At 42.1% G+C, this 26,269-nt stretch overlaps 1 protein-coding gene and 1 pseudogene across 1 annotated transcript in view; one reads left to right on the top strand and one right to left on the bottom strand.

Moving 5' to 3' along the window:
- The window catches only part of SPOCK2 (SPARC (osteonectin), cwcv and kazal like domains proteoglycan 2), a 288,351-nt gene that overhangs the window by 35,089 nt on the left and 226,993 nt on the right, over positions 1-26,269 (top strand). The gene's annotated exons all lie outside the window — the stretch shown is intronic.
- Positions 23,487-23,605, bottom strand: LOC134897098 (5S ribosomal RNA; annotated as a pseudogene).

Here is a 26,269-nt window from a genome sequence, read left to right as displayed (position 1 = left end):
ATTGTCATTTGTCATAACGTACGGGTCCTTCACAACAAGGGATGCTTCAAAACTTCTCTCTGACAAAAGAAGAAGAAATAATGGCAAATAGCTTTCTAAATGATACATTCATTTTATTATTTCAGAATTTAAATAGACCTGAGAGTAGTAAAGGTAGCGTCTACAACAAAATAATTTTAATTAAATGGTTTATAAACCTACTCAATCTCAGAATCATACATAATCTACTTTTTTGGGGGGATATTATCGTGGAGATGGAATGATATAGGATTTTGGTTTTTGACCACTATTTTTTCATACTGACAGGAGAAAATTTGATCTACTGAAGGTTGGCAACCGTGCTTCACAGTTACACTAAAAATCCTCCGGACCAGCTGTCCTGTCTGAACTCGCACATATACTGACAGGCTGATTAGTTTAATATTGTGTAACAAAAGAAAACAGTGTACAACAAGAATACTATATCTGATAGTTCCCAAATGCTTCCGAATTCTTCAAATTCACTGGATAAGTCCTGGAGAGTTCTCATAATCAAGGGGACAATATGTGGAATAACAAAATACAAACAAGTATTCAGTATCAATCCTTGGGGTCACTGGAGTACAATCTTGTTACAGTCGCCACTGGAGGATCCTTCCACAATTATTCCGGGGTGTGCAAACTTTATCCGTATAGGTTCACCCAAGTGTCAATGAAATCCGTACTGCTTACATGTATGCTTACATTCAAACACACTTGCTCACACCTATCACAGTTTCTTTTCCTCGTATCATATGCCTCTCACCACCCAGAATGTCTTGTCAATCATTCGGAAAAATACAGTTGGGTCCTCACATAGGCGCTCACTTGTTACGGCGTGATACGTTCACGTAGCAGTTTCTTTTCTGCAGTCCAGTGTGCCCTCCTCAATTCCTTGTACTGTTCATATAAGCTCGGTATCAAGCACAGAGGCAAGAGAATTGGTGAGGTTTTGCACACAAATTTCTTCCATAAAAGTGGATAAAATATCATAAAACAAAGATTCCAGCTATATACATCAGAGGATATCCGGACCAACAGTATAGATGTAACTTGTACTGGCAAAAAAATGGAAGAAAAATAAACCCGGGATTTCCCACCTTTTAGCTCCTGATATACTGGTGTGGACCGCTCCCCTTATCTCTCACATGCTCCTCGAATGCGTTTCAACTGTAAGTTTAAGTCTTTTTCATGGTGCATGTGAGAAGGCTTGTTAATCAGGGTTTTATACCCTGAGTAGTGATTAACTCCGCCCCTTCCTGGGAGGAGTGGGATTGGTTAGAAACTGAATGTTAATGTCAAAATATCAAATTAATTGTTCTGTGGCTATCACATTACATAAAATGTGTAAACTCGTATTCCCAATTTATAGAAAATATAATAAAATCTCCTGGCCGCTACATTGCGGCCGGACACTTACTGTCTTGGCCTTCCTGTGCTCCATCTCCATGGAACGCAGGACGCGGGCCCCGAACTTGCGGTTACAGCCGGCTTCCGCGATCATGCGTTACACCTTACTTGGAACGCATGATGCTGCCCCTGAATCCCGGTGCCAGCACTGACACAGCGCTTATATCACAGCGCTGTCAGTACCAAAATTAGTGATACGATACATTTATTTCTTAAGACCGCTGGTAAGCTATGGTATAAACATTCAAAAAGGTATCCATGGCAGGCTAAACATAAAGTACAAAAACTACATAATAAAATGAATGGAGGCAGCCTAAAGGGAGAGATTTAAATATACTAACAATTCTTTCCTGTGTCATGTTGTGAAAATACCAGGAAGGACACATTAGACAAGTGCTACCCTCCTTTAGAAATATATAATTTGTCATTTTTTTATTATATATTTTTATTATAAAATTCACCTGTATTATGCCTATTTCTAAAGGAGGGTAGCACTGGTCTAATTAATGTGTCCTTCCTGGAATTTAAATCTCTCACTTTAGGCTGCCTCCATCTGTATCTATATTCTGTTTCTTCTTTCTTTACCAGTTTATCTGTCCATATAGTACAAGTAAGCAATCCTGGTCAATTAAATGACATATACAAATAAGAATGAATTAATGGAAAGTACAACTCCTCATTTGACTACCCTGTAATTTTCTATTTTGAAGACATATTTTGGCAAATATTTATAATTTAAAGATTCATGGTTATTGCCGTTAAGTACCTCCTAACAACTTCTCCTTTTGAAGAATTGTGTGGTATTAAAATTAGAGTGGCTTGCTTGACTACTTTCCAAGAGAAGTCTAAGAATGAGAGGGTCTGTGTTCCAGTACATTTAGTCAAGATGCCAGTTGTGTCCTCTTTTCTCAATCCGTTCTTTGCCAACCTTGGAAGAGTAAGTTGGCAGGAGTGCTGAAAATCCTTCGTAGCAAGTGGATATGGAGATATAGCATCTGGTGTGTGTTTCTACACATATTGTATGATTTATGTATCCTGAAAAAATGAGAAATTATCTTAATTGTTGGATTGTAAAAGAAGACTGAACAGATCTTATTCAGAATTTGGTTAGTCTGCCTCAGTCACTTATAAAACCAATGCCATAACACATGGCAATTTTGTCTATTGCTGCAATATGCATAACCATTTTGACACTACAATATTAGACATGAGGTATATTGCTCATACATACATCTATACACCCACAAACTTAGTCCCAATTATGCTTTGACGTAATAACTTACAAACTCTCTTAACAATAATAATGGTTTAGATCTATGTGGATCTTTAGCTGCACCTCTTGAAAAGAACCCACCACTCAGAGTTCCACCTATCCGTAACCTAAAAATTGTTGTATTCAAGAGGGTGCTATGATAGACACAATGTGCTGGCTATTGTTTAATTGATCACATATGTAGTCTGTTTACTCCCAAATATGAACATTGATATACCAATATTTCAATTGTTATATTCTATAGCAACATCATATAACATTTGAATAAAATATTAGTTTTATTAAGAAAAATTTAATAAAATAAATCTCTATAATATACGGTCACTTTTTCTTGGTTCTTTGCACTAAACTGCTGGAGGTCTAGTGTTACTTTGTTAAGTGGAATGATGCCACTCTTTGTACCATCCTGAAACAGTACGCAAGCTTGAACCAATTATGGTCTTACAGACTTGTGATCACTGATCTTATACACCCCATACATTTTGTCTTTGTTAAATTCATATCAGAAGTAGTGCTTAGATTAAGTTAAAACAAAACAGGTATATCTTAAAATGTGGTGACTTGCTAATACATACACCATTTCAAAGATATTCTTAAAGTCACCAATTTTTGGAGGCCAGTATTAAAAAATACTTACATACATAGCAATGGCGGGTAGAGTAATTATTTTCAAACCATATGCCAATTCTCAAGGCCCAAGGCACAAAAGGGATAACCAACCTGCTATTCGGGGAAACTCACCTCATGAGGTTTAGAGGCAAAATGACAGGATCCAGTAATTGCTAGGGTGGTATTAGAGAAGTAGTAAAGAGCCAGTGACCCAAGCCAAGATTGAATATGAACAGAACTCCCATCAGGAAAAACAGGTAGCTGAATACTCTGGAAACCTATCTGCTGATGACATAATAATGTCATCTATTGACATGTAAAAATCAATGTGATAAAACCAAGCCCTAATGGAGGGAGGTGTGGAGGTACACCATTTTGTTGGGATCAGGGCCTTAGCTGTGTTATTCAAGTGCTTGATAAGTAGATATTGGAGTATTTGAATAATTTAGAAGCCAGTGTCATTTGAGATATCAGTACCCAAGATTTCCCTTGATAAATCTATGATGGTTTACCAAAGAAAAGAGTAATTTACAGATGATATAGGTGTTATGTTTTGGAGTGCTTGCTACAGTGCATAATAGTGCACATGGTATAAGAGGCCTTACACAAATGCTGGATTGGGTGACTTTGCAAATAGACCAATGGTCGTGATGTGAAAACTTTTCTTGAAGATCCTAGGAGGAAGGCACCCCCCACTGCCCACCAGATGGCCCATGTGCTACAGCCCTCCATAAGTCCATGCCTCTAGGGCATGTGAACAGAGACCTGAGGCAAAATTTGGGTTATTAATGAGAGGGATGAGTGGGGAAAAGTAAGAAGATTATTTCTGTTCTGTAATGCAGTAAGCACCAAAGATCTAGGGTAGGAAATATGTCAGATTTTGGGAAGAGAATGGAAGAGAAGGCAGCCAAAGACTAATGTGGATTGGAAACTTAATGGAGAAATTCTCAATGGTTACCTATTGCATATCACTACCTACAAATGACTAGTCTAGCACCTTGTAAAGTATAACTGATAGTATCCCTTAAAGAAGAGCAGTTGTAATCCACCTTTAGATTTAGGTCTATACAACATGTCTCGACTACATTCCTCTCATGTCTGTTCTACTGATGCACATCTGTATAAATGGTGGTATTCCTCTTATGTCTGTACTAGTGCGCACCTGTATAACGTGGGGGTATTCCTCTCATGTCTGTACTACTGGTGCACACTGTGTATGTACTACTAGTGCAATGTAGCCACCTAGTGTGCAATGCATAAGTTATAGTGGGCAGAATGAACAATCCATAGCAATAACATGTAATGGTAAGTTGTTGAATCAGTGAAGTGGCAGTTAGGAGATACTGGCAGGTGACCATATATGCCCAGAGCAAACAAACATACAACAGCAAGAAATGATAGTTCTTGATTAAAAAAGAACAACCAAGGTGGAATATTTTGCGAAAGGCCGACTGAACAATGGCATATAACATGCTAGACACAGTGGCGTATCTATAATGGGTGCAGTGTGTGCGGTGCACATGGGCCCCTGGGTCCAGAGGGGGCACACACTGCACCCATTTCTCCTATACTTACCTTTCTGGCATCCATCGGTATCCGTGTGTGGTCTCCCTCCTCTCCCGAGTCCCATAGCCGGAAGCGCTGTTGGCTCTCTGAGAAAGCACTAGAGACTAGGGCACAGTGCCAGAGTCTACAGCGCATGCTCAGGTCTCCGAAAAAATGGCAGCTGCGCCATTTTTTCTGAGACCTGCGCATGCACTGTAGACTCTGGCACTGTGCCAGAGTCTCTAGCGCTCACTCAGACTGACGACGGGATGAGAGAGGAGGGGGACCACAGCTCTCTAGATACGCCTGTGGCTAGACAATGTGTACAAAATACACTGGGGAGAATAGAGGTGAGACCAAACAAAACAGTGAGAGCAGATATGGGGACAATTGGCCAGTATCGGGAATAAAACAAGTTACGTAAAGATCAATAAAAGGCCTGCTGTGGCCCCAAGAATCCGACAGTCCGACATTGACATGGATCCCGCCACAGAGCATCACCAGCCAGCACAGTCAGTGCCACTCTTGTTCCTGCGCAGTGGGGGTGGGGGGCTTCTGGCCACAGATGGTGAGAGGGCCAGCCAAAGTCTGGGCAGGTGAAGTGAGCCCCTAGTAGGATAGCAGCCAGGCTGGGGAATGGGTACCAAGATGGTGGCCCCATCAACAGCAGGGCAATAAGATGGCAACAGTGACCTGGTTTCGGTACTTGGACGCGGAGCCCACATTGCTGCTGCTGTCATACTGTAATTCCTCTATAAATGCCAGTTTTATCTTGTACGTTTCCTAGCACTGAAACTGGTTGGATATTTGATATAGTTCCTTTAGATACTGTATGTGCGGTAAGCTGTGTTTCATGATGCAGTAACGTGTATCTGAAACTTGGCTGAGATGGTTTGAACATAAAAATTAACACATTGAAAATTGACCAATGAGTTTCCAGAGAAAAACTAAATACAGACCGTAGTCCAACACCTCCAGAGGACCATGCAATGTCTGTTTCTTTTCTTTACCATCGGATTGAGCCTCACTGATTAAGTATTGCTCTGTATACCATGTATGTATTTTTGAAAATTTCTAAAAAATAAAATTGGAAAATGTATAGTATATCGAAAGAAATACTCAATTATTCTACTGCTTATAATTGACTTGTGCTGAAAATCACTAATGCACTTAAGACAAATGATTTGGATTTCTGACAACTCTCCTTTTTCCTTTCAAATACCTTTAAAATGATGACTTGAATGCAGACATATCAGGCATTGTTTCATAGTGTTACAATTTCTAACTGTAGCCTATTACTTTTTTATTTTAAAATAAGCCAATTTATCGGTACAAATTATTAATTCATTCCTGAGCCCTGCATGTGACTGGCTTTGTGGATATCTTTTAGTTTAAATTTTAAATTCCTACTTTTTATTCTCTTTTATGTTTCTTTGATACTTGCAGAAATATTTTTTCTTCACACATGTATCTTTAATGTTATGGAAAGAAAATCCATAAATATTTTATTGATATATTAAGATTTTCACTGTTGAATTGATTTATAAATGAAAAGTAATTAGGCACTAAGTTATGTAATATCTCATTTACATGTGTCTAAATTAACCTTTTCCAATAAAAAACATACAGTACTTTGCAAATTGTTTCAATAAATAGTTTTATTGCAAATTCCCTTGGGTGTTGTTGCTGCAAAATCACTTGGTGACGGAATGCTTGGGGTGAGCGGGAAAAGGCCCTTTTTGGTTTTTCTCTCACTTCTTATTCAAATTGCATGACATTCGCTTATTCCCGTAAGGTATGCAGCCGTAATGTTGACATGATTAAAATATCCACATCTAACATATCAATATCTGGATAATGTTTATATGGACAAAATGTCAAACTAGGAGCGTGAGATCAGTACTGCAGCGTAGGGCTCTGTGTGGGCAGCACAATCGCTGCCACGCGGATCTTGTTTCTTGCTAGCGGCATGCCTCGAATGGCACCATGTAGCCAGGTTTGCTGCTGCTGCTGCGCCACCAGAGTGTCCTTTAGATGCCCCAGACATGCACACTGCAGCCTCAGGATGCCCTGGTCAGTGCTGCACTTACAGGTGCTGCTGGACCTGCCCTATCTGTACAGCGTAATGATGCAATGCATGCAATGTCATGGCGTCAGGCGCTCAGAGGTTGGGCCGGCACAAGGTGCGTCTGAGGCTCTGTTGTGAATGCTTGCACTTGTATCTTCAAAGATGTCTTCATGGTGGTCAACGTGGTTAGGTTGAGTTGACATTTTTTTTTTCATCTTCCTTTAATGTTTCCCTGTCTTGCATGGATATTATCTATTATCAGAGCCGGCCATAGGCAAACTAGGCAATTGCCTAGGGCATTTGATATGCCTATGGACATCAGCAGCTTCTGCTGATTAAAATGATATGCGGCATGCCTATATTCTGTTTGTAGCATTTCATATGCAGATACAACCACAGTCTCACACAGTATATAGGCATGCTGCATATCATTTTAATCAGCAGAAGCTGCTTGTGCATCCAAGCCACATAGCAATGCAATAAGATGCATTTTCATTACAAAAAATGTGCCCGACGTTAGCATTGAGGCAAGATTTATGAAGACACATCTGTATCCAAGCAGAGGCAGAGGTCCCAGTGTTAGTGGCAGTGTGAGTGCTGTGTGCATGTGAGTGGGTTGGTTGTGCAGTAGTGTTCGGAATATGTGTAAGGAGCATTATGTGTGTCATGTAAAAATGCATTAATAATGTGCAACATATGTGTAAGGGGCACTATGTGTGCCATTATGTGTATAAGGGCATTAATAATGTGTGACATATGTGTAACAGGGTACTACTGTATTTGTGTCATTATGTGTATAGGGGCACTAATAATGTGCAGCAAATGTGTAGGGGGCACTATGTGTGTCATTATGTGTATAAGGGCATTAATAATGTGCAGCATATGTGTAAGGGACATTATGTGTAAAAGGGCATTAATAAAGGTTGTCATAATGTGTAAGGTGCATTATGTTTATAAGGACATTAATAATGTGTCTCATATGTGTAAGAGGCATTACTGTGTGGCATTATGTGTATAAGGTGCTCTACTATGTGGCATTGCATATAGAAAGGGCACTACTGTGTTGTCTAATGTGAATAAAGAGCAATAGAGTGTGGTGTAATGTGAATAATGAGCAATTCAGTGTGATGTAATGTGAATAAGGGGCTCTACTGTGAGGAGTATTGTTTATAAGGTAAAGTGATACTACTGTGGGATGTAATATGAATTATGGACACTATCGCATGATCAAATGTGAATAAAGTTGCAGTACTGTGTGGCGTAATTGGAATTGGGGTCACTATTGTGTGGCCATGCCCCTTGCCAGCAAAAACACACCCCTTTTTGGGCTGTGCACTAAATGTGCGAACTGTTCCTATTTAAAATATAGGGGGTACAAACACCAAAATAAGGACTGCTATGGATGAGGGGTGATGGTGCTGGGAAAGAGGTGCAAGGTCAGAGGCGGAACCAGCGGTGGTGCTAGGGGGCACCGGCCAAAATCTTGCCTAGGGCATCATATTGGTTAGGGCCGGCTCTGTCTATTATAGATAGCTTTATCTTGTGTTTAGGGAACAGTTTGATGTCCAGAAGGAGCCAAGGTTCTATGGCTGTTAAATACCGCCCAGGCCAATGATAACTCACAGGCTCTGAAAGTGCAGAAGAGATGCAGTTTATATTTGCACCTCTGTTACAGATGGGGAATATAAATAAATTATACAACTGGCAGTTACTGCATAAAAATAACATCTCCTATATTTGGAAATTAGTTGTGCAGAATGTTTTCAACAGGGGTCTCTGTGTAAGTGGGTCTATTATTTCAACTGGATATTTAAAAACCTCATATGTATGTTCTGTTTTCAGGCAGTTTCCTTGCCTATTGCATAATGAATAATATTAATCAGAAGCCTCATTAGTGTACCTGTAGCATCACTCACAATAAAACATGCCTGATGTCTAGGTGATTGTGTTATTTAAATGCTTTACTTTATAGCAACAGGCACTTTGAAGATTTGTTCTCTGAAGCGGAGCAAAGCTCTCTATAGTATGGTTACAGCAACTAGACTAACAGCAAGGGACACATTGCTAGCAACCTGTTCATTTGATTTGTTTTGAAAATTGGCTCCCCAATGATATTCCAGCAAATCTTTATCTGTCTCCACCTTTGTAAGATCTATAAACCAGTGTAACCACTTTTCATTGACATGATTTTGTTTATGGAAATGAAGGTAAACAATGTTCCTGCATTGGGGCTTCTTACTGCCCCTCTCCTTCCTCTGCTCTCAGTGAAATTAACGTATCTGAAGACTCTATTTAGCAATGAGATGGCAGTAGTAGTACTCCCGGGGGTGGTCTTCTGGCTGCCCGGCGGCCAGGCTCCCGGCGATAACCATACCGGCGCCGGAATCCCGACCGCCACATACCTACATCTTTTCTCCCTCTTGGGGGTCCACGACCCCCCTAGAGGGAGAATAGATCGCACCACCGTGCCCGCAGCGTGGCCCGCAAGGGGCTCATTTGCGCTCGCCTAGCTGTCGGTATGCCGGCGGTGTGGGATTCCGGCGCCGATATGTTGGTCGCCGGGAGCCCGACCGCCGGCATACCATACTACACCCACTCCCGCACACTGTGTTTTTGACAAAGCATTGGAAGAATATGAGAAAATAATTCTAGATATTTATAATGTTGACATTAGAAGGTTGACTTCTAATATAGCCTATGGACAGCATGTCTATCAGCCACAATTTTGCCTTTGGCTCCCTCTCTGTCCACCCTGACCCCCCCCCACCTCAGTGACGCATGCATCTGCCATCAGCTGCACATACAGTGTACGCCGGGGACCCGAATCAGAAAGCTACCACACTGCTTACACCTCTTCACCAGGGCGGTCTCTTTCGGCACCTGTCTCCTTGGCAAGAGCAACTCAATACATTTGCACAGAAAATGTTTATTGTATTCTCATTTGAGTGTCTCAGCAGGCAAAGCCATATTCTTACGATACACATCTGTGTATGGATCTCTGACCCAAAACTTCTTTATGAAAATTCCCCAAAACGGTTGCCTACTGATCAGAATGTCTGGTTGAAGTAGTCGCTGTTGCTGCTACTGTCTATGGCTAAATGTAACCGTATTATCTGTAGGCTATGAAACGTACAAAATCATAATAAAGAAATACTGTAATTATATTCAGACTTTTTTTTCTATTGTCATAGCAACAATGTTATACTTTTACATAGCACATTGTATTATATGTTATATATTTATCTACAGTACTTCCGCCACATGACAGCCTTTTTAATATATTGCTACATGATTGCTACATCAGAGGAAATCTAGTTTCAGCATTAAAAGATCCACTTCCTCAAGAAAACCTATAAGTTCATATATAAATATAATATTTGATTATAGAGGTTTAAGCAGTAAAAGAGGAAGAAATATACGTAGCTTCCTACGTTTGGGAATTGGAGGGAGGCATGACTGTAGCACTCTAAAGGCACAGCTCCGTCATAGTGGTAGTGTCACCCATGCACCGTGGGTGAAAAATTATTTTGCTACACGAGAACCTGGAGTGTCTGTGGAAGTGGACGACCACTATAAGGCAGCAATGGGGCAGTGCTCTAAAAAGGGCACTGTTCTCAAATTGGGGTGGTTGGGACTCGTACTGATATAAAATGTTTTCGTTGAGAAGTTAAGAAGTCCTTTACAACCAGATGCAGACGAGTGCAAAGGTAATTTCCTTGTGTCTTGCTATTTCCATACCTGCCAACAGAAACCATTTTCATTGGCTAGTACCATGTACAGTTAGCAGTACGCATTCATGTAGAAAGTGTTCTGGTATCCACCAAATCCAGATTTGTCTGACAGATCGTTAAAAGTGATTTGTTACTCCAGAGATTGTGTTGCCAATACTTTACACCACACCAACCAACGTGTTGGATTGTGCATGGTGATCTTAGGACTGTGTGTGGCTGCTCGGGCCATGTAAACCCAAGCAATGAACAGCTGATGTTACTCCAGAGATCGTTTAGAATTCGGTAGTGAGTGTGGCAAGTACAGACTATTTGTGCGCTATGCAGTTCTGCACTCTGCGGGTGCCTTTCTGTAAGCTTTGTGGTACAGTTGTTGTTGTTGCTCCTAGAAAGCAGCAGCACTTACATTTTGCTGGGGCAGATCTAGCAGGACAGACAGTTGATGAACTGCTTTGCTTAGAAAGGCATTCAGCTATTTTAGTTGAAAATGGAAATTGCATGGCTATAGCCTTGATATGATGCACCTGTCGGCAATAGATGTAGCCAAAATTACCAGACACAATGGGCCTGATTTGTGTTTGTAAGTAAAGCAAATGATCAAGCAACTGGACATAACTGTGTTGCACTGCAGGTCGGGCAGATGTAATGTGCAGGGACATTTACGTGTCTTATATTCTTTCTGTGCAGGGTAATTACTGGCTGCTTTATTTTTACACTGCAATTTAGATTTAAGTTTGAACACACCCCACCCAAATCTCTCTGCACATGTTACATCTGCCCAACCTGCTGTGCAACATGGTTTTTCCCCAGTTGATTGATAATTTGCTTTACTTACAAACATGAATCAGGCCCTTTATCTGGAAGGCATGTCAACATACTTTTGGCCAAGTAGTGTATGTTAATGACTGCAGGCAGTTACAAATCACAGCACCTTAAGGCCTATTTATCAATAAATGTCGATAGTTGTTTTTCTATTGCCAATTGTCACAGCAACAGAAAACCACCTACTGCCATAATTTATAGATTATTGCTGAGGCGGCTGAGCGACACATAGCTGCTGCAGCCGTACTAATCTCGAGTGGTAAGGCTTCATTTACCACCTCACTAGGCCAATCCTAGGAAATATATGTACTGTATGTGTGACCCATTCATGCATATGCAGCCTCTGCTATTGCATCCTGATGTGGTGGTTATAGAAAGAACCACATCAGTGCTATCTTTTTTTTTTAAATATATATATTTTATTTAAAGATGCATAGTACAATATACATATATGTCAACAGTAGAATGGAATGGGTTTGTTGGGTTGACCCTATTTAGGCCGACACGCATTAGGTTGACCACTATTGGTCGACACCTGGAAAAGTTAGACATGGACATCAGGTCAACATGGAAAAGATCAACATGGAAAAAGGTCGACATGATTTATTTATTTTTAGGTGCCGAGCACAACGGTACTATTCCCAATTGTAGTCCATGTGGATCGTAAAGTATACAAATGTTAAAAAAATGCTTGTTTTAAAACTCATGTCGAACTTGTCAAGTCGACTCAATGACCATGTCGACCAATAGTGGTCGACCTATTGACTGTCGACCTAAGGACTGTATCCCCAGTAGACTATCCAAGACATTAACATGAAAATGCTTCATACATTTTGGTATACAGTATATAAAGAAAAGTTGGATTCATCCCATAAGAAGAGCAGAAAGTAAAAGGAGAAATAGCATTAGGTAAGGGGGGAGGGGGTTTTCACAGGTCTCCACTGAAAGTAACAACAAAAACATCAATTTTATTTGTCGACTTTTTTTTTTTTCTCTCCAGGAGAAGCAAGTGACCACTTCGGGGTGAGGCCGGGCTCTTCATATCATTTAGCCCTGTCACAGAAAAAGGCAGTGAATCACAGGTCTTTGTGGCGGTGACAGGGCCCCCTCCGCACAGACCTGTGATTATTCTTCTCATCCTGCCCACTTCACCAGGAAGTGGCTGGGATGAGGGAGATGCACCCACTCTTCCGGGGGTCCAGGAGATTGTCTAAAAAAAATCATGTGTCTCCCAGTCATTCCAAGAGAGTAGGTAAGTATGCTTCAGTGCTTGTTCAATAAGCTTCCCCATGCTTTTCTGCTGAATATTAAAGCTGGTGGTGGGCTACCACTGTTGATCGTACTGGTATGTATAAGGCAAGGCCCTATTTCCAGGGAAAAAATATGCAGAGATGGGGCTTTTTGCCATTTAATAAATTGAGCCTTAAGTTTGAAATAAGCCTATGTTTTACAGTCAGTGAAACTTCAGCTATATTTGCTGGCAGTGTAAGCAGTCACATTATTCATCAACATGAAATTTCCTAGAAGACATTAATGAAATGTGATGTTTTCCATTTTTTGAACGGATATCAAAATAATTAAAATCCATTCTTCATTAACGTTAACATATGGGCTCATTTACCATATGTACATTTTTTGTGATATTCAATAGCACAGTGATATCAAATCACGGTTTAATGTAGTGTGCGGGGCGCTTGCTGGCAGATCTCATTTGAATGATACATTTTTATCTAAGACAACTTAATTCGGAGCTTTACCCCAAAATGTAATATTTGCTTTTCTTCATTTAATTTACATTATTCTACTAATAAGTGACTTACAGTACTTCTCTGATCATTAGTAGTCTTGTATTAAGAGAAAGTCAGGAGTGTACAGGAATTTAGCTCCATCAGAACTTGCTGCAAATGGCTAAATGTGGGGGGTATGACACAAAGAGGAATCAATCTGATCCCTCTCTGGGGATTTGGGCGGAGAGGCGCCCATAGACTTCTATAGGTAATGTCAATATGAAGGTGAGTGGGGGTGCATGCTCAAACATGGGAGGCATGGCCACTATCCCTCTCAAAAACAAAAAAACCTGATAAATACTAGGCTATGTGCCGAGTGCTGCAAAAGCCTCAGCAGCTGGCCTGGCCTTCCCACAGACCCAGACCCACTCCCCTTCTCGGCACTTGTAGTCTAAGACATTTGTATGAAGTGCAGGGGGAGAGTTATCAAAACTTCAAGTGCAGGTGTTGCCCATAGTAACCAATCACATTCTATCATTTTATAGAATGTACAAGATAAGTCATAGCTGAAATCTGAGTGGTTGGCATAAAAATCACCTCAAGTTGTCCTTTTTGATAGGTTTGATAAATCTAGACAAACAGCATGTCAAATAAAACTGTATAAATACTTTGTCTGGGGTTGTCTCCTCATTATAATACCTGATTTTCCGACAAAAAAAGAAATAAATAACATTCCTCACACAGATTTCTGATAAGTACATAATGAGATGTATCCTGTTTCTCACTGCTTCCGTAAGGAAAAATCTCTTGCATCTAGTCAGTCTTTTGTGGTAATAATGGAAAGTAAGAGAGGAATTGCTCCCCAATACAGGAAGCCCTTTAAACATCACTAAATATGCATACCAAAATTAAAAAGATAAAATTGTATCACCTTTTCTCATACGTCCTAGAGGATGCTGGGGACTCCAAAAGGACCATGGGGTATAGACGGATCTGCAGGAGCTTGGGCACACTATAAAGACTTAAACTGGGTGTGAACTGGCTCCTCCCTCTATGCCCCTCCTCCAGACCTCAGTTAGACTTTGTGCCCAGGAGTGATGGGTGACACATTAGGGGAGCTCTACTGCGTTTCTCTGGAAAGACTTTTGTTAGGTTTTTTATTTTCAGGGAGACCTGCTGGCTACAGGCTCCCTGCATCGTGGGACTGAGGGGAGAGAAGCAGACCTACTTCTACTTAGTTCAAGGGCTCTGCTTCTCGGCTACTGGACACCATTAGCTCCAGAGGGTTCGATCACTTGGTGCGCCTAGCTGCTTGTTCCCGGAGCCACGCCGTCACCCCCCTCACAGAAGCCAGAAGAAAGAAGCCTGGTGAGTATATGAAGATCAGAAGACTTCAGAAACCGAGGTAAGCGTAGCGGTAGCGCTGCGCTCCATGCTCCCACACTACGTCACTCACAGGGTGCAGGGCGCTGGTGGGGGGGGGGCGCTCTGGGCAGCAAGTTACTGATGTTCTTATGTGGCTGGCATTAGAGGCTTTCTCGGTGCCTCAGCACCGTGTCCCATACCCCCGCCAGCATAGCGCATCATACGCGCCAGGGACTCGCGCGCCGACGGCTCATACGGGTGCAGGGCGCAGGGAGGGTGCGCCCTGAACTGCATGTTTTACTCTTGTGCAGGGTGTAGATGCTAGTTGGAAGGGTGGCCGTGTCCCGTCCCCCGCCGGCAGGAAGCAGCGCTGCGCGCCACTTACTACCGCGCCGAAGGCTCACTCGGGTGCAGGGCGCGAGGGGGGGGCGCCCCGGGCAGCATGTTTTCAACTTGTTCGGGGTGTATAGCCAGTGTCCCGTTCCCCCCGGCATGGAGCAGCGCTGCGCGCAACTTACTCCCGCGCGAGGGGGGGCGCGCGCGCCCTGGGCAGCATCATGAGCACTGTTTAACGCTATGGACCTTCTATACAGTGTGTAGACACTGTAGAGGGTCCCCCGCTGGAAAGGAGAAGTTATACTTTTAGCGGGCTGAAGCGCCAACGGCTTCCGAGGGGGCGCCCTGGGCTGAGTTTTATATATATATATATAGATATAGATATAGATATATATATATATATATATATATATATATATATATATATATATATATATATATATATATATATATATATATATATATATATATAGATATATACAGGGGGTTACTCCCTATATATAGGTTCCCCCGGGTCAATAGAGGGTTATATATATTTATATTTGAGCGGGCTTAAGCGCGCCGGGAAGGGGCGGAGCTTAGCACTCACAGAGGAGTCAGCACCATTTTCCTCAGATCCCCACCAGGACTTGCTGTGTAGTAAGAAGGAGGGGAGGCACAGTGTTTTTAATGCTATATGGGTGTCATATAGCATTATGATTGATAATGGACGCATAATCCTTGCTGTAATACATAAATTCCCTGTTTCCCTGTTTGTTTACCCACTATCGGTTAGTCGACATATGTCGACAGGTGTGAGGGCTTTGTCACAAGCTGCTGTGGGGATAACTGTCGGCTTCGCCGGCGCGTGGCGGTACTTGATTCGGAAAATTAAGTATTAGCAAGTTGGTGTTTTGTGTGCTTAAAACAGTAAACACGCTAGGAGAGACACAGTTGTTGGTGGATGCCCTGTCGGCATCAACGGTACTTCCTGGGTACAAAAATTATCAGGCTGTTATTGCCTTGTACCTGTATATATATATTTCTAGGTATATGTGAGGGGAGTGTTCTCGAAATTGTATTTGTATGCTTCCCTCAGACCCCTCGGGGTTCCAAGATTATTATTATTTTTTACCCGCTTACTGTTCCTGGCTGTCGACATTTACTTAGTTTCTGTCGACCATAACGTTCCTGGAAGATCCACTTTGGGGGCATGTCAGTACATGGTCATACACATTCACAACACATTACTGTCTCTAGGGACCTGACAGGTCTGGACAATCCACTTGCGTATAGGTTATATCTATATGTATATCTATGTAGATATAGGTTTATATGTGCATGGTTAGGGTATATGTGTTTTATTGTGTATTATATGATGTATATCCATGAATGCTGAAATAATTGTATTCTTATCATGTGCTGGTCGCTCTGTTGATTTAAGCTCTAGATTGGCAGTGACGAGTTGCGTTTCGATCCTCTCAAGGAGTCCGAATATTATTCTCTTCCCGACGTGGAGAGAACATTATGACAGTCAACTCCTGGTCGACGCAGAGCCCGGTCGAAAAGGATCATACACAGGAAGCTAAGTGATATTTTATTTCTATACTTTGACCTTCTTTGCACTGTATGCACTTGAGGGAGTGTTGTATTCGGGTAGGCATCCAATAGAATTACCACACCCAGAGTGGGTAAGCTTGCCTATGTTGATTCTACCTTTTAACATTGCAGCAGGCTGCCACGTGACAGCAGGATCTCCGAGAGATACTGGGGGGAGGTATTACGCTGTTTGGTGAGGCCTCTGTTCAGTCAACTTCGGCGGATACCACTGGTAAGTCTGACTTCGTGAGTTAGCCTCCTTCACAACGGTTGGTGATGCATTCTTTTGTGGGATGAAGTCGTTTTAATCGGTTCGATGCCGTTCTTTTTTCCTTTTCTGTGCAGACAGTGGAAGGTGAAAAGGTAAGAGTTCTGCAGCCTTGTTAGGTTCGCAGAAGTGGATGTCGTTTTCTGTTTCCTACTCATCCACCACTTGTCGCTGAGTCTATCGGGCTGGTCCCCACTCCGGTGGGCACTCGTCTACTAATTTTCAGTTGGTCCAGGAATAGACTAGGACCTGTGGGTTTTTTATAGAATCCAAAGGGGAACATTGTGAGTAACGGTTGTTTCCCCTTACTGTTTTTCTAATAGATCTTGCCATTCCACTCTGGAAGCGGAGATAGTACGCGATGCCATACAGAGGTGCGTCAGCATCAGGACATTCAACAGACAGAGAGGAGAGGGGTGCAAATCCCCACCCCTAAATTCCCTTCCGCACACTGAAAATTACCTGTAACCATCCCTGAACCTATCTGGTAATAAAATTCAGAGAATTAGTCACAAATGTTTGCAAACACATGTTAAGCTGCTGGCCACGTCACGGCTTCTCCGATACAGCAGTCCTAACCTACATAATAGCAGTGCCCACATAGGGCCATGTAATTTGTCACAGTAGGCCTCATGATAAAGGCTATTACTAAAACACTTCCAGACAGAGAGCTAACTTACCCAGGAGCCACCCCCAGGATCTCCCATTGGCACTACAAGGAACAGCATGCCTTCCAAATGCTGCTCCCATTCAATGCCTCTTGCACACAAGCAAGAGGCATTGTCTGGTTGTCCCTGTATAAAGGTGCAAATCGTTGTTTCTCTCTGACTGTTCTTCGACACAGGGATTGGCTGTTGTTTCCAATGACACAGGTGTCGGAGGTGGGTTTCAGAGTAGATAATGACCGGTTAAGGTTCGGTGTTTTTCCTGTGAAAAGAGGTCTGAAGATCCAGAGTTGGATCAGCTTTGCTGTGACACTTCATCAAGGTGTTCCGTTACTAAAACAGTTGGGTGCGGCCTGAGAGGCCTTTTTTGGTGAGCAGGTCTAATGCCAGAGTGGCTTTCAGGAGACCAGTTGGGAATGTGGTCCAGGTCTCACCTGCACATGCACCAGAATATAATCCTAACGGCCAGGACATCGCTCCTGTGGTGTCTGCTCGGTTCTCTCCTTCTAGAGGGATGAAGGTTTGGGTTCCAGGTGTAGATCCTGTGTCCGTGCATACAGATCTCTGAGGCTGGGGGGCAGTCCTTGTAAGGGACGTATTTCCAGGTGATGAGGTCAAGTTTGAAAGCTTGTCTGCAATAGCCTTTCTTGAATTAAGAGTTAATTTCGACGAACGTATTCTTCGTGTTCTGCCCGTGTTCGTTCTGCCAGACGACTTGTCGGCAGTGGCGTAAGTAAGCCACTATCACGGAACAAGAAGAAAGCGTCAATGGCAGAAGATGCACAGTTTTGTCGTTGGGTGGAGATTCTGGTAATCGCTACAATAGCGGTCTTCGTTCCGGAGGTGAACGACTGAAAAAATAGATTTCCTCTGCTGGCGCGTTCTCCATACGAGAGAAATTCAGTCATCGTCAAGAAGTTTTCACAGAAGTGACAAGTTTTTAGGAATGTCGCAATTGGTCAGGTGGGCGTCTCGCCTCAACGAGAGGCCTCAGGGATATTGTTCCAGGTCAAGGGACACTCAAGCTATAGCAGTGGACACCCTTGTGTAGTCAGTCTATGTGGCCTCTCCGTTTTCACGTTTCAGAAGGTGCTAAGCGTAAGATGAACAAAGGTTCCGGAGATCCTCTTGGATCCGGTCTAGCCAAGGAGGGTTGGCTATCCAATTTTTTCATGGTTTACTCATAGAAGATTTCTGCCCTCTTCCTCTATGTGAGGAACTGTTACAACAAGATCAGGGCGTGTATCAAGTCTTACTGCGGCTGCGTCTGACGGCGGGGCGGTTGAATGCCATATCCTAAGCCGAACGGGTGTTCCCAGTGAAGTCGTTTCCTCAATTCTTCAGGCTAGGAAAGAACAAACGGCAAAGCGTTACCACCGTAGTTGGCGTAACTATGTGTCTCGGTGTGTATCCAGGAAGGCTCCTATGGAAGACTTTCAGCGAGGTCGTGCTTATCCATACTTTACAAGCCGGTGTGGATGCAAGCCTAATAAGTTTCTTTACAAAAAAAATAAAAATAAAATAACATTTCTCTCTTGGAAAGTGGTCATGCTATTGGCTTTGACGTCCGCAAGGCGGGTGTCAGAAGTGGTGGTTTTGTCTCACAAGAGCCTTGTTTGATCTTTCATGTGGATGGAGAGGAATTGAGAACTCGGTTGGTAGTTCTACCAAGAGTGGTTTCTGGGTTTCGCAGAAATCTGCCTAGTTTGATGCCGGTGATTACTTAGGCATTAGCTGATTTCAAATTCTCTCGATCTAGCCAGGGATTTGAATATTTAGCTCGCCAATTTGGCTCGGTTTGGAGAAACAGAGGCTTTGTTTGTCTGGTATGTCTCAGCATGGTTTGGGAGACTGCGTTATACAGTCTGTTACACGCTGGATCTGTGATGCGATTTGGCATGTTCGTTCTACGGCTGGATTGCCGTCTCCGAAGTCGGTAGAGGCCCATTCTCTTGGGAAGTTGGGCTTTTCTTGGGCGGATGCCCGAGGAGTCTCGGCGGTTCAACTTTGCCGAGCGGATTTTGGTCGGGTTCAAACGCTTTTTACTATGCTCTACAAGTTTGATACCCTGACTTTTGGGGACCTTTTGTTTGCTCAATCGGTGCTGCAGAGTCGTCCGCACTCTCCCGCCCGGTCTGGAGCTTTGGTATAAACCCCATGGTCCTTTTGGAGTCCCCAGCATCCTCTAGGACGTATAAGACAAAATAGGATTTTAGTACCTACCGGTAAATCCTTTTCTCTTAGTCCGTAGAGGATGCTGGGCGCCCGTCCCAGTGCGTACTGTGTCTGCAGTTATTGGTTTTGGTTACACCCTGGTGGTGTGTCTTCTCGGTCAGGCGGTTGTTACCGTTATTCCTGCCATGGCAAGCGGTGTCTTATTATTGGTTGTGTTGACACACAGTTTGTGTTACATATTTTCTCAGCATGTGGCTGTGTTTTGTTCATGCCGTTGACTGGTATTCTACTGAATGCCACGTTCTACGGTATGTTTAAGGTGTGAGCTGGTATGACACTCACCGTGTTTATAACAATAAATTCTTTCTTCGAAATGTCCATCTCTCCTGGGCACAGTTTTCTAACTGAGGTCTGGAGGAGGGGCATAGAGGGAGGAGCCAGTTCACACCCAGTTTAAGTCTTTATAGTGTGCCCAAGCTCCTGCGGATCCGTCTATACCCCATGGTCCTTTTGGAGTCCCCAGCATCCTCTACGGACTAAGAGAAAAGGATTTACCGGTAGGTACTAAAATCCTATTTTAATCTGCAATTTCCTTTCTGGAAAAAACATTCAAAGCCAGTCACAATAGACTATGGAAATGGATCCCAAGCTTTCTCAAAACACGGTTCCCAAGAGCTTCAGCTGTTTTTTTTTTTTTCATGGAACCCTTAGGCCAAGTGTGTAAGTCTGGAAGAAGTTAGGATTAGGCTGCCTGGTTGGGGTCTGGGGTTTTAATGGAAGGGGTACCCTAAAAATTCTTACTGCAATCCATCGCTGTCGTGACTGTAGGATCCCACTGCCGGGATTCTGACTGTCAACCTGATACCTGAGCTAGTTGGTTGGGAATGACGATGGGAGTAAATCTGGAAATATCACATGCTCTCCCAGCCAGTTAAGGTTTTTGTTTCTTTTTTCGATATTTGCTTCTTTTATTTATACATGGAACCAGATTTAATTAGGCTCGTTACTTACTATGTGAGTAAAAGAGCTTGTAGCCTCTGACTTTTACAGCTGTTGCTATTCAATTACAAGCCCTTTTCCTTGAATGGTAAACCAGGGGCTAATGAATGTTAACCCATAGATTCTGGGATAAGTGCCTGTTATGAGTTAAGACATGCGCAGCAGCCTGCGACAATGGCTCAGGAGTGGGTGAACAGATAATCAGGTTAAGTGCAGCCTACGGATTGCAATTGAATAGCCCGGGAACTGCTTTGAGGTTAATAAAATCCAGCCCCATAGTCAAGCATGATTTTTTTTTTAGATTTTCTCCCAATAAACAACTGTATGCACTTGTTGCCTATAATTTATTATCTGATCACAGTTAACATGTGCTCGATGAACTATTTGATTTAAAGATTTGTTTGAAATGCAGTGAATAATTATACATGTAGAGAGGTGAGTGGTAATAAAGCTGGAATAGTCAAATCACGCGGGAAATCTCACTCACACGGACTGACTGCGGTTACCTTCTAGTGCATTTCTAAACATTCATTATTGCCCAATAGATCTAGATTAGATATTAACTGGAGTCAGCAGACCTTTTGGGACAACCAACATTCCGCTTTGCAGCAATTTCAGTCTGCAGTAACGGAATTGTCAATTACAACTGCATGGTTTGTGTGTACAGTGTGCATTCATTAAATATTAAAATTGGGTACAGACAATAATGGGCCTATATTGACCCAACACATGGAAGCCATAAACAAAAACGGTTATCTTGGCCCATACAAACACAATCATTTAGAGCAGGATGATAGAATAACTAACTGCAGTAAGGTATTAGTACAATTATGTTTAATTTTTAAAGATATAAAAAAATCAGATTTTGGTAGTACCATCCCTTTACTTTGACTTAAAAGTCGATGTGATCTTTACTGAGTTCCTAGTACTAATTGTAATCGGGCACTTTTAGTTTTGTGTATCCCCCTCCCTTCCTTTGGTATCCCCCTCCCTTCCCTTGGTTCCACTGCTGTAAAAGGCAACCCATCAAGTAACCTTTGCAGTTCTCATTTTGGGTAAGGTCCTCAAAGTAATTTACTATACAAAAAATTGAAATAACTGAAAAATCCACTTTAAAATGACGTAGCTGCTTTTTTTATAGGTTGCACTGTTTTTCTTTAGAACAGGGGTGGGGAACCTTTTTTTTACCAAGGGCCATTTGGATATTTATAAAATCCTTCGGGGGCCATACAAAAATTATCAACTTAAAAATTAGCCTGCCCCCAGTCACTTGTTAAGCCCGATTAGATTTGCCCCCAGTCAGTTGATATGCCCACTGTCAGTTGTTTTGGCCCATTAGATATGCCCCGTCAGTTGTTATGCCCCCTGTAGTTATGCCCCATTAGATATGTCCCCTGTAGTTATGCCCCATTAAATATGCCCCCTACTAGTGCCGCTTACACACACACATTAAAAGAAAAAAAAACCAACACAATGCTCACCAGCCCTGCTCCTGCTTCTGGACCACTGCCCTCCCTCTCCTCGAAACTATTGGAGATGTCATGACGTCTCTCCCATAGCGCGGCACAGCCACACATGTAACTGCCTGAGCCAGAAGCTGGAGCTCAGGAGTGAGCTCCTGCCTCCGGCTGCTGCTGAGAAGCCCGGGCGCCCGCTGGTGGTAAAATCTCAGCGGGCGCTCTGCATCTCCTCTCGTTTAGGTGAGCCTGGCCGGGCCGCATCAAGTGGCTTTGAGGGCCTTATACGGCCCTCGGTCCTGAGGTTCCCCACCCCTGCTTTAGAACAATATTAAAGTGATTGATTCAGTGGTGTAGTACTGTAAGATAATATTTTAGGAGTCTTCTAAATGGTCATCAATAAAGAGATGTTAGGATATATAAAGGGCCTTTGAGATCCCGTGGTTTTCTTTTTATGGGACTATATCAAACAGCAGCAACTGAGATGTCTATCTCTACACACTATTAAAACTATTACAGTTGTAGATGGGAAGGCCAATTACAGCATCAATTAGGTTTTGCTGCATATTGCTTCTGTAGCAGCCCTGGTCAGCACAGCTACAAGTGGCATACAACACTGGATACACATGAAATATAAATGTTGTATACATATATGTTGGCTAAAGGGGGTTTGGGGTTTGGAATCTGCACTGGACTGGATTGTATAGATCAAAAATTCAATCAAAGATTAATAGAAGGTATATCCATATTAACCAACATAAGACTGCTGACTCTACCCAAAGGGTTTTATGCAGTAGTTTTGGGTTGGCGGTGCTCCCAGAAATTAGTTCAGAATAAACTATTTTGTGGGGTTTTGCGAAGAAGCAAGAAGACTGTTTAGTCTTTCTGGGGCACACTTGAAATTAATATTACTATAATATGTTGTATATTTAAATAAATTGGTGATTGTGATTACACGGAGGGTGCTTTTTTAAAACAACTTTTATTCATATATCAAATGTTCAGACGATCACAAACAATTATTGTATTAAAAACGTATGAAATATATTACTCACTTTTGATCAGTTTAATTATTAAATGTCTCTATGGACATATGATATGGCATAGGTGAGTATAAATAGTAATTGGACGTTTATCGGAGCGAAAATTTGTTTTCCTGTTTTTTCTATCAATCTATAACTTGGTATATCCACATAAGAGAGAAAAAACAGACAACAGGCTTATTGGCTCCAAACACCCTACATGGTACCTCTTTAACTGTATTAGTATGCCTGGTCAATACCACAAATGTATTATTAAAGAACCAGTCACTTCTGCTGTTGCCCATCTGTTACCGTTGAATGGGCAATGAGAGAGTGCGTACGCCCAGATATTCTGTTTTTTGAAGGAAGAGAAGAACACTTCTGCTTTCCTGGGTAAATAAATTCACAATGTGGTCCCTTTGTACTACAGTACCGGGTATTCCCAGAAGGTCTCCCTTTCTGGTACTGACTTGGCCCAACACTGCTTGGCTTCCAAGATCACATGAGATCGTGCATTACCAGTGTGGTATGACTGAAGATGGGGGATATAGGTTTTCACGCCAGAATACCCAATTTGGATGAGAGTGTTTTGAAATGAAAATAGATTTTTGGAGAATAAGGTAAGTGTAGGAAATAGAAGAGATAGAAAAAAAGGTAAGTATTACACTTCTGCTGTCCACCGGGGGGCATCTGTTGCTGTTTTGCGCATTGCAGAATGCTGCCCTGAGTTGTGGATGAGAGAGTGTCTGAAAAGTGTATCAGCAGCACATATATATAGAAAGGTATTTTCCAGTGCCTTTAAGGAGCGTAAGAACCAAGGATTGCCAATGTTCCTTAGGCTATAGAGAGAGAGAGAGAGAGAGATTTTTCTGTGCTTGTAGATAACTCCAGCACCAAGGATTACCAATACTCATTGAGGCTATCAAAATTTAGAGTTCTCATGCAAATGGTTGCGTAATTGCTCCCAGTAGAGAATTATAGCATTAGAATATGTCTCTAACAGATAATAATAATAATAATAATAATAATAATTAATAAACAAACATCTGGCAAAGGTTTTTGTAATAACGTAGACACCAAAGATTACCAATGTTCCTTGAGGCTAACAAAATTTAGAGTACTCGTACAACTGGTTGCGTAATTGCTCCCAGTAAACAATTATCACAGAATATATCTGTGGCAGATAGCAACAACAATAACCATCTGGTAAAGGTTTTTGTACATAAGTGGTTACCATGGGATATATCAATATTTAGAGTTCTCATGCAAGTGGTTGCGTAATTGCCCCCAATAAAAAAATATCACATTAGAATATGCCTGTAGCAGATAGCACCAAAACAAAAAAACCATCTGGCAGAGGTTTTTGTACATAAGTGGTTACCATGGGATATATTTCAGTGTGCATTCCTATAGATGAGTCTCAAGAATCAGAAATGTCACACTGATGTCCATGGGCATTTAGAATAATCATATAGTTGTAACTGCTTCAGATAGGGATTTTAATTGTAGCATTTAAATTTGTATACAAAAAATAGCCACGGTAAACAACAAATAAAAAAAATAAAAAAGGGCCTCTAGCAGAGGATTTTATACATGAATAATTGCGTGATTGCTCTCAATAGAAAGAATATCATTCGAGTTTGTGTGTACAAGATAATAGCAAAAAATTGTCTAAAAAAGGTTTTTGTGCACAAGTAGTTACCATGGGGTGTATTTCAGTATGCATCCATATCAGTGAGTCACAAATGACTAAATTATAGGTACATTGTAGATCACCTGAAACAATACCTCCTCCAGCACGGCAGAGTTTTATGCTAGTTCCCAATCCCACACATTCTCCCAAAGTTTTACCAGGTGACTCCCAAAGTTTTACCAGGTGACTGGTGGATGAACAGTTAAACTTTTGAGTTGTGTTAGTACATTACCAGGACTCTGATGCAGAGAAAATGCTTGGTTCAATCCCTCCTGAGTGCAAGACACAGGATGGGATGAGCGGGTTCCTGCTTACGATGTCTATGTTGTGTGGGAGCTGCAGGCGGATGTGCTGGGCTAGCGTCCACTATTCGTTGCTAGGGAGCGGTGCACTGTGCACGGCGTGCACACTGGAGAGGAGTCAGCCTGCCGGAGCTCAGTCACGGGGATTCCGGAAGTGGAGCGCCGGATTGGAAGTGACGTACGTTTCGCTCGGGGGAACTTGTTCACCTGATCGTCTGATCAGACAGCCCCCCGTGCGAACTACTTAACTGGCGTGCTGACCAATCCAAAGGGTCGTGGGAGGTTTAAAGTGACCGTTCATCTAATCAATGGGGATTTAATATATATATAGCCCTCTGATGAAGTCCTGGTGACGAAACCGGTAGGGGCGTGGCTTATGGATGGATGCTGAACAAGGCAACATGCAGTGGTGAATCCATCTTGTATCTTTGATTTTAAAACTAATGTATCAGCGGTGATTATACCGCCATCTTTGTACGCTCACATTTTTAGACCTGTGTTTCGTGATGTGTCAATAAATTGTCATCTTTTAATGCACTATTGGCGCCCCCCATTATTCTATCTCCTCTCTCGCTCTATATCTATCTATTATCTGTGTGTGTGTGTGTGTGTGTGTGTGTGTGTGTGTATGTGTATATATATATATATATATATATATATATATATATATATATATATATATATAGATATATATATATAGATATATATATATAGATAGATAGATAGATAAACACGAGGAACCGCTGCACTCACCATTCCCAGGGGTTGGGGTGTGGTGGGCTGTGACCACCGAACTCAAATATACCAAACGGAAAACCCAGCACTCTCCTAAGCAGCTTCATTCACCTTAATGCTTTAATATACAACTAAATAAACAATGGAGTTTTGGTTTATGAATTGTACAATGCATGTAAGCTTGCGACCCACTCCACGGGACCCCATTTCACCGCAAGTCCTACTCTATCACAAACTTTCACATAGATTTTATAGAAACCTGGCAACTGCTGTCTCATAGAGGAAAATGTGCTTATCTGGTTTAAAGCTTACCTGCCACACTTATGGCTTTTAAAAGGTAAGACAGTCACCAACACAAATAACACAACTACACAAATGTGCTTACCTGGTTTACAGCTCACCTGCCAACAGACTACTGGCTTTCAAAGTGAGACAGTCACCAACACACCTAAATAGCAGCTGATCCAGGTTAAA

Source organism: Pseudophryne corroboree, chromosome 3 (assembly GCF_028390025.1).
Source record: "Pseudophryne corroboree isolate aPseCor3 chromosome 3, aPseCor3.hap2, whole genome shotgun sequence".
NCBI classification, from domain to species: domain Eukaryota; kingdom Metazoa; phylum Chordata; class Amphibia; order Anura; family Myobatrachidae; genus Pseudophryne; species Pseudophryne corroboree.
The sequence above is the reverse complement of the archived record's forward strand: the minus strand, read 5'-3'. Positions and strand labels throughout refer to the sequence as shown.